Below are 9,060 nucleotides of genomic sequence, written 5' to 3'. Positions count from 1 at the left end.
TGTTAGTCAAGCCAGAAAAGTGTGCTTTCGCCCAATCCTCTGTATCCTATCTGGGGTTTATCTTATCCAGCAAGGGAATCACCATGGACCACAAAAAGGTTGAAGCCATACTAGCCTGGCCTTCCCCTTCATCTGGTAAGGAGGTTCAGAGGTTCCTTGGCCTGGCGAACTTCTACGGAACTTTATACCCGAATTCTCCAGACTTACTTTACCTATCACCTCCTTATTGAAGAAGTCCTCCTTACCCTTTCGCTGGTCCGAGGAAGCGGAGGAGAGCTTCACCGGTCTAAAAAGCAGGTTCTGTTCTGCTCCCATTCTCAGACAGCCAGACCAACAGCTACCTTTTGTTCTAGAGACTGACGCCCCCGCTGGTGCGGTAGGCGCCATTCTCCTGCAATCCCACCAAGACCGTGAACATCCCATTGCCTATTTTTCCAAGACTCTTAACCCGAGACAGCAGAACTATTCAGTCATAGAACGAGAACTCTTAGCTATGAAATTGGCTTGTCTGGAATGGAGACATCTGCTCCAAGGAAGCCTACACCCGTTCCTGATACATACTGATCACAAAAACCTACAGATTCTGCGTCAACAAGAATGCTATAACACCAGGCAAGCTCGATGGGCACATTTCTTTGCCCAGTTCCATTTTCTCATCACATACATGCCCGGTACCCAAAATCAGGTTGGTGATGCTTTATCTCGAAAGGGCGAAACCTCTCCGAGATGTAGGAAAGATCTCATGTTCCCCCATACCCGGATCATATCTGTGGTGTCATCTTTCTTGGAAGAGGTGAGACAAAAATCTTTTTCCCCAGAAAGATCTCCCTTACTCGTAGGGAGAGTTCCGGTGGATCAGAGAGATGGTCTGTACTTCACAAAAGGGAGATTTATCCTTCCGTCATAAGACCTCAGATTACAGGCTCTCCAGTGGTGTCACGACTCGAAGGTTGCTGGCCACCAAGGCTTACGAGGAACTTTAGAACTGCTCCAGAGGTCCTTTTACTGGCCTAACATGAGAGCCGATACTCAGGCTTACATCCAGACCTGTCTTACCTATATGCAAAATAAACATTCTACACGAAGACCCTTAGGCCTGCTTCAACAAGACTCTATTCCTCCTGGTCCTTGGAAACACATATCCACAGACTTCATTGTGGACCTACCGGTTTCCCAGGGCTGTACCTGTATCATGGTGACGGTGGATTCTTTCTCGAAACTGGCTCATTTTTCCCCCCTACCCAGGATACCCTCGGCCTCTGTCATGGCTGAAGTCTTCTTGAAAGATATTTTCAGGTTGCATGGTCTCCCCAAAAAGATTGTGTCGGACCGTGGGAGCCAATACATCTCAAAATTCTGGACTGCTTTGTGCAAACTACTGGGCGTCAAGAGAGCCCTGTCTTCCGGGTTCCACCCGCAAACCAATGGACAGACAGAAAGGTTAAATGGGACCCTCGAGCAATATTTACAGTGTTTCATCAATCAACTTCAAGATAACTGGGTTTCCCTTCTACCCACTGCTGAGTTCACCTATAACAATTCTGTACACAGCGCACTGGGTATTAGCCCTTTCTTTTGTACTTATGGTTACCATCCTCAATCCATATTACCCATCTTCTGGACTGAGACTCTCATACCTTCTATAGAAACCTCCCTGGCGGAATTAAAGGAAGCCCATGAGATTGCCAACCAAAGTTTTCTAAGCGCCAACATTCGGAACAAACTACAAGCCGATAAACATAGGAGACCTGTACCTGCTTGGAACAGAGGTTCTAAGGTCATGCTGTCTACCAAGTTTTTTGCCCGCTGGGTACGCCCCTCCAAGCTATCTCCCCGATTCATTGGTCCCTTCGAAGTCCTGTCCAAGATCAATCCAGTTGCTTATCGCCTCAGATTGCCAAAAAATCTAAGTCGTATTCATCCGACCTTTCATTCCTCTCAATTGCGTACTTTTATACCTGGTGACAGAAAGCAGAATACCCCCAGATTACACACGTTGCCGGCTCCTACCTCGGATGAATATGAAGTCTCCCACATTCGGGATTCACGGTACCACAGAGGTCGCCTTCGGTATCTGATACATTGGAAGGGTTATCCTTCATCAGAGGATACTTGGGAACCCCGGACCCATGTACATGCTTCCCGTTTGTTGCGTAAGTTTCACAGATTACATCCCAGTAAGCAGGAGGGGAGACCACCTTAGAAGGGGGCATACCGTCACAACCGCGGGCTCCTGGCGTTTGTGGAAGAGGTGGAAACATAGCGGCCATCAGACTGTGCCGCCACGTTATGCTCCCAAACGTCGCTAGCGGTCTAGTCATTTCCATCATGGCCGCCGCCGAGTGTATTTACCAGCTTACGCTCGGCGGCTCTGCGCGTTGCAACTTTCGGATTTTCTCCTTTGTTGCTTGCGCTCCTGTTCAGCTCACTTGGCGGTGATCCGCCCCTGTCCTCTTGTCTTCCCGCTTGCCTCTCTCTTTCCTAGTCTCTCTTCCCCTTGGCCACCGTTTCTCAATAGTGGCTCCGTTTCCTCTTGTTCTCGTACACCCATTTGTTTCACTCTCAGGTTCTTTCTCTCCTTGCCCGCTCCGGTTCCCGTATTTCCCTGCTTCTAGTCTTGGCTCTGTTTTGCTTACCTGCCCGAGTCTTGCCAGTCTTCTACCTACTCGATTTGAATTGCCTCCGCATTTGTTCCTACACATCGGAATCCTGCACTCTGAAGGTGTTTTTGTGCTGCAAGGCTTTTCCCCTTGTCTCGCTTGTCTGTCGCGGGGGAAGGTCACCGTTGATTCTTTCACAGAGTCACGGAGGCTTCCTTCCGAGGCCGGCCCTATCTACACAAGAAAAAGGGAATTTCTGCATGTCGATCCCGCGGAAGAAAGTTGGATTTCCCATCATCATCAGGTGAGGAGGAAAGGGAGCTCGAAGACTCTCAGGGCTCGAGTGGGGTGGAAGATATTACGGATATCCCAGTTGGTACGTCCTCACAGTCAGACATCGCTGATAGCAAGGTCCTGGATAGGTAAGCCACAAAATGTTCAAGTCCATCTTGGGCTTGTTGTTTCAAAACCGCGCTTATAGCATATTCAGAGCCCTCTCTCTCCACCAGAAAGGAACTTGTAACGTCAGGCTGCATCAAAATAGGTTCTTGAGTGAACATTTCCTTAAGTTTTGTAAAGGCGGCTTCTTGAGAAGAGGTCCATAGAAAGGGCGTGTTCTTCTTGAGTAAACTCATGATTGGTTGAACTATGGCTGAAAAGGAAGAAATGGACTTCCTATAAAAATTTGCAAGGCCCAGGAAGGATTGGACTTGTTTTATAGAGCAGGGGACTGGCCAGGATGTGATAGCTCCGATCTTGGCAGGGTCCATAGCCACCCCTTGGCCGTTCAAAGCAAATCCTAAGTAACGTACTGTTGAAACATGGAATGCGCATTTCTCGGGTTTGGCTAATAAGTGATGCTCTCTGAGTCATTGTAACACAGCAGTGACATGACCTTGATGCTGTGTTGGGTTCCTGGAGTACATCAGAATGTCATCCAAATACACTATAACAGAGAGGAACAACATGTCTGAAAAAATGTGATCCATAAATCGCTGGAACAGAGCCGGGGCGTTGGCAAGTCCAAATGGCATGACCAGATACTCAAAGTGTCCACATGGTGTTCGAAAGGCGGTCTTCCATTCATTGCCCTCCTTTATTCGGACCAGATGGTAGGCTCCTCTCAAGTCTAACTTGGTGAAAATCACAGCACCTTCCAAAATGTCTCATATCAGTGGTAAGGGATATCTGTCCTTCCAGGTACATAGGTTTAGAGCCCTGTAATCCAGACAGGGTCGTAGCTCCTTTGTGTCTTTCTTGGGCACAAAAAATAAGGATGCCCCTGCAGGGGACTTGGAAGGACGGATGGTGCCATTAGCAAGGTTGGTATCCAAATATTCTCGTAGGGCCTTCTTTTCGGGCTCTGATAGAATAAACATACTGCCAAAGGGAATTATAGCATTTTCCTCGGTATCGATGGCGCAATTTTCTGGCCTATGTGGAGGCAGGGTTTGGACAATGGCGGAGGAGAAGACGTCGGATCACTGCTGATAGACATCAGGTACATGATTTATATTGGAAATGCAAGAGAGGAATTAGTCCTCTTGTCTACCTTGGAAACGTCTGAATTGGTGACAGACATCAAACAGTGCGATAGGCAGTATTCAGAGCTGGCAGCCCAGTTAATGTATGGATTATGCTTCCTCAACCAGGGCATGCCCAGGACCACCAGATAGTGTGCAGCTCTGATTATGTTGAACTGTAAGCTTTCTTGATGGTTGTGGATTGAAAGCATGATTTTCCTGGTTTGTTGGGTGATTGACCCCGAAAGACAGGTGGGAGACATCAATTCCTCCAACAGTCTGGATGATATACTTTTGTTCTCTGGGTATATTGTGCCTGAATGCCCACTCGTCATCCATAAATATACCCATAGCGCCACAGTCAACCAAGGCCAGAACCGTTTGTGGTGCTCCGATCGAATGAGTAGAGTGACCTCAAGGACTACCAGGTTGCATCTTGATGAAGGATCCAGGATCGGAGGGATGGAGCGGTACTTGGTCTCCCGAAGCTGGGCTCCATTCAGGATCGGGAGCTGGCGTTTCCCGAACGCATTGGTGGTGCTATGGGACAGTTCCTAACCAGATGTTTATCTGAAGCACAGTACATGCACAACCCACTGCCAAATCTACGGCTTTGCTCCTGGTTTGAAATATGGCCTCTCATCGCACCCAGCTGCATGGGGTCAGGTTCTGCAAGGGGGTTTTCCTTTGTGGTAGGAGCGAACTGAGACATCTTGGGAGGAGAGATTTGCGTTCTTCTCCTTTCTACTCTTCTTTCTTGGATTTTGAAGTCGTTTTGCAGGGATAAATCCATAAGGGCCTGAAAAGAACTTGGACGGGAAATTCTGGCTAGCTCATCCTTTTCTTCAGCATTAAGGCCACGACGAAACAGGGTAAAGCATGCCTAATTAGACCAGTCAGCTTCCTTGGCAAGTTATTTAAATCTGGTTACATAGGATAACATATCCTGTGATCCTCGGCGAAACTCCAGTAGTCTTTCTTGTGCAGTATACACCTGGTCTGGGCAATCAAACATCTCCTTAAAGGCCTTAATGAACCCATCATAGTTGTCCAACAAGGGATCTCCTGCTGAGACCACTGGTGTAGCCCAGGCCAGGGCATTGCCGGAAAGATGGGCTACAACAAACCCCACCTTAGCTCTGGGGGTGGAGAAGTAATATGGCTTAAACGTGAAGTGTACCAGACAGGAATCCAGGAACGGGCGGAGCATTTTAGGGGAACCTTCGTATTTGTCTACAACTCCACCCGTAGAAGCGCTGTCCTGATAGCCCGAATCTCAGGACAGGACCAGTTGCTTCAACGGGTGGAGTTGTAGACAAATACGAAGAGTTCTTGCATTCCCCGTAAGAGATCCTGCATAGAAGGATCCATCTCTGCTGCCTTGTCAGATGGTGGGCGTGTCAAACTGTCATGACTTGTTTGAGGGCTCACCTGTTGAGGCTTTGTAAGCTTCTTTTTTGTTGGATCTGACTGCCCGTGTTTCTTGAAGGTGCGGGTCTCGTGGAGGTAAGGACAGGCTCCTTCTGACACCACTCTGTCGGTAGCAGCTGACCTGGAGTTCGGTGTTCAACAGATGGATGGTCAGGGCCAGTAAGGCGGTCCGAAGGCACCGCAGAAGTCCTGGAGGGAGTGCTGCGGAAGGCGGTGAGTCACAGCCGCAGTCAAGGTCCGTGAAAGCTCTGGAAATCCTGGGTAAGAGATAAGGCGGTCCGAGGGCAACCGCAAGGAGCAGTCCTGGATGGAGTACCGCGAAAGGCGGTAAGTCGTGGCTGCAGTCGAAGTCCGGGAATGCTCCGGAAATCCTGGGTAAGAGGTAAGGCGGTCCGAGGGCAACCGCAAGGAGCAGTCCTGGATGGTGTGCCGCGAAGGCAGTGAGTTGCAGCCACAGTCGAGGTCCGGGAATGCTCCGGAAATTCTGGGTAAGAGGTAAGACGGTCCGAGGGCAACCGCAAGGATCAGTGCTGGGTGAGAGCACCATGGCAGGTGGAGAGACACGACCGTGGAGAACCAGGAAGGCACAAGGGAGCGAGGGAATTCCTAGGAGCGAGCGCGAGGAACAACACTTGAGCAAGGAATTGTAAGCGGAGTGACACGCGCCGAACCGCAGGGGTGGGGCGCTTATCTAGGCGATCTAGAAACTATACCGCTGATCTGAGAGCGGCGCCTGCCATGTTGGGAGGGCTTGGGAGCATTCTGGTACGTTGTTGAATGGACCAGGAGGTCCAAAGGGGGCGGTAGTGAGATTTCATGACAATTACTCCCAATACTGTGATGACGAAGAGTGAACTGAGGATGCAGAACATCCATCAGGCAGAGAGGAGGGACTACAACCCTCCGCTGGGGAGGACCCAGCAACCTGTGATAAAAACAGGAGATGGACTCCTCTTAGAATCAGAGAGGAAAGGAGCCTGGGAGCGACAAACCAGCCAAGTCATGGCTGGACTGTGGGAACGACCAAACCTCCGTCGGGAGGAAGGAAGAAGGTGCTGCCAGTCAGAGACCAGGAAGGAGACAGAGGTTGTCGAGCAGAGAGGAAGGAAACCCCAAGAAGAAGCAGGAGAGAGCAGATGCATGATGCTGGAGGGGTGCACCGAAGGGTCCGACAACTGTGCCGAGCCTTTTGATGCATGGAGACTGCAGAGTCACAGGAGAAGCAAGACGTGAATGAGAAAGCAAGTTGCCTGGAAGTTATGGGAAGTCCCGGTACTGAGACCAGGCCAGGCAAAACCAGACCCTGTGAAAGATGGTAATAGGGATGGCGGGAGACCTGGAAGGGATCACATTAATAGAGAATGTGGTCATCCTACTTGTCACAGTACTTGGTCACAAGTCAAGAAGAGTAAAGAATATTATGGGACTCAGCCTACTCGTCCCAGTAGACAAACAGAAGTTAAGAAGAGTAACAAATACTCTAGGACTCAGCCTACTCGTCCCAGTAGTTGAAGATAAGTTAAGAAGGGCATCAAATACTGTGGGATACAGCATACTCGTCCCAGTATTTAAGCTAAATTAGGAAGAGTAACGAGTACCCTGGGACTCCACCTACTCGTCCCAATAAGTGGCTAAAGAGTAAGAAAGGCCACATAGAAGACCGTGAATCAGTTACTTAAAGATAATGCTCAACAATATCTGGGAATTACATATTAAAACCATGGAAGAACTTCTAGGAGAAAGGAGTCATTCTCCTAGACTTTTGTTGTTCAGAAGCTAAAGAAGCCTTTCCAGAGGATGGTAGTCAGTTCTCCTGGATTTTGTGTTGATTTTTCATAGTGATAGAATAGCTTAGAGTTGGATGGTGGACAGAAAAGGTACTTTTGGACTTCACTACAGACAAGCACCTTAGTTAGTTTGGTTAGGTGGGAAACCCCTTAGGTTAGGGATAGTAAGGTATTTATTTCTTATTATATAAGTAAAGAAGGGTAAAATGACAAAAACTGGTCTGCCTCCTCCTTCTAACTTATGTAAGGGTGTAGAAGTAAGGCTCAGACACAAATGTGACATTGTTTTGGTCATAAACGTTTATTAGCCAGTAAAAGGGTTGGAAAAACTACCTCTCTGTCCCTAAAGCTAAGAGGGGTTTCCCTGCTTCAAAGAAATCTAAGGAAAACCTCAGTATGTCAACTAGTCAGTTACTGTTGTGTCCAAAAACCCTTATTCCGACCCTAACATTATTAATTATTAATTTAGATCTAATGTGCAACGATTCTTTGTTCTCAGCTAAAGTGATGATGAAAGTTCTTTGCCAACATAAAGTTCCCAATATCTCAGGTTGTCAATAAACTAAACACATGTACATTTTCCACAATGCGATATTCCCATGAACACGGATTAGCTCCTTTCCGCTGGATTCCTTCTTGTTGTACTTCAGAAGTTAGGAGCTTGTCTCCTCCTTAGGTGGTTTTCTTGACTTTGCAAAATAACACAACAGAAAACGTCTTTAGGCCAGTAGAAGTGTTTTTCAGACCCTGGCTACGTCTCGGCCTTCACAGGATACAGGATTTCTGTCTTAGATTTATTCTCTTTGTAGTTTGATATTTTACCAAACCGAAGAAAAATGTCCATTACATTGTTGAAGGAATCTTCTGGGTTCAAAAGCAATAGAAGTAGGTCAGCCGTCTGCAGCAAAACTTCAGACATATATTTGCCACACATAATCCCTGAATGTTTTCATTTGCCCTAATTGCCGCCACCAAAGGCTCTATACATATTTTCTAAGGGAGAGAAGACAAAGGCCACCCCTGACAGGTTCCTCGTTGAATGTCAAAAACAGCTGGTTTAGACCCATTCACATCAAATTTGTGCCTTTGCCCTACTATATAAGGCATGGAAGAACTGCATAGAAACAGTGCTAAATCTGAACATTTCCAATATGAATTGTAAATATGTCCAATTGGCTTGATCAAATGCTTTCTCAGCATCAACACTCATTGCAATCAGTGGTTCCAGCAAAAATGTTATTCAGATGTATGACGTCTATCACTTCCCTCATAGTATCATAACTAAATCGACTCTGCATAAAGCCAGTCTGATTGCAGTGAATAATACGAGGCAATATTAAGCTCAACCTGGTGGGTTTTGTGGGGTTTTGTTCTGAAATGTTTGGAGAACAATATTGTGTTCAGAGCAAAGCACCTGCCTGGGAAAAATGATGGTATCGCTGATGCCATGTCTCATTTTCAGTGGCAGAAGTTCTGTGGGTTGGCACCAGAGGTGGACACAGAAGGTGTCCGCCTCCAGATGTCCTGTGGTATCTAGCAAATGAAGGCACTGGAGTTGCGGGAGAAGTCCCTGGCGGAAAATTCACAAGCTGCTTACCAGAAGCTGAGGATGGAATTTGTGGAAGGAGGAGCAAAACGTTTGGCAGGCTGTCAGGATGGGGGGGAAACAGAGATGGGATGATGTCATTACATATATGCTGAGACTGATGGACAAGGATT

The sequence above is a fragment of the Ambystoma mexicanum genome, chromosome 5q (assembly GCF_040938575.1).
Source record: "Ambystoma mexicanum isolate Mex_15411 chromosome 5q, UKY_AmexF1_1, whole genome shotgun sequence".
Classification (NCBI taxonomy): Eukaryota; Metazoa; Chordata; class Amphibia; order Caudata; family Ambystomatidae; genus Ambystoma; species Ambystoma mexicanum.
This window is presented reverse-complemented; position numbering follows the sequence as displayed.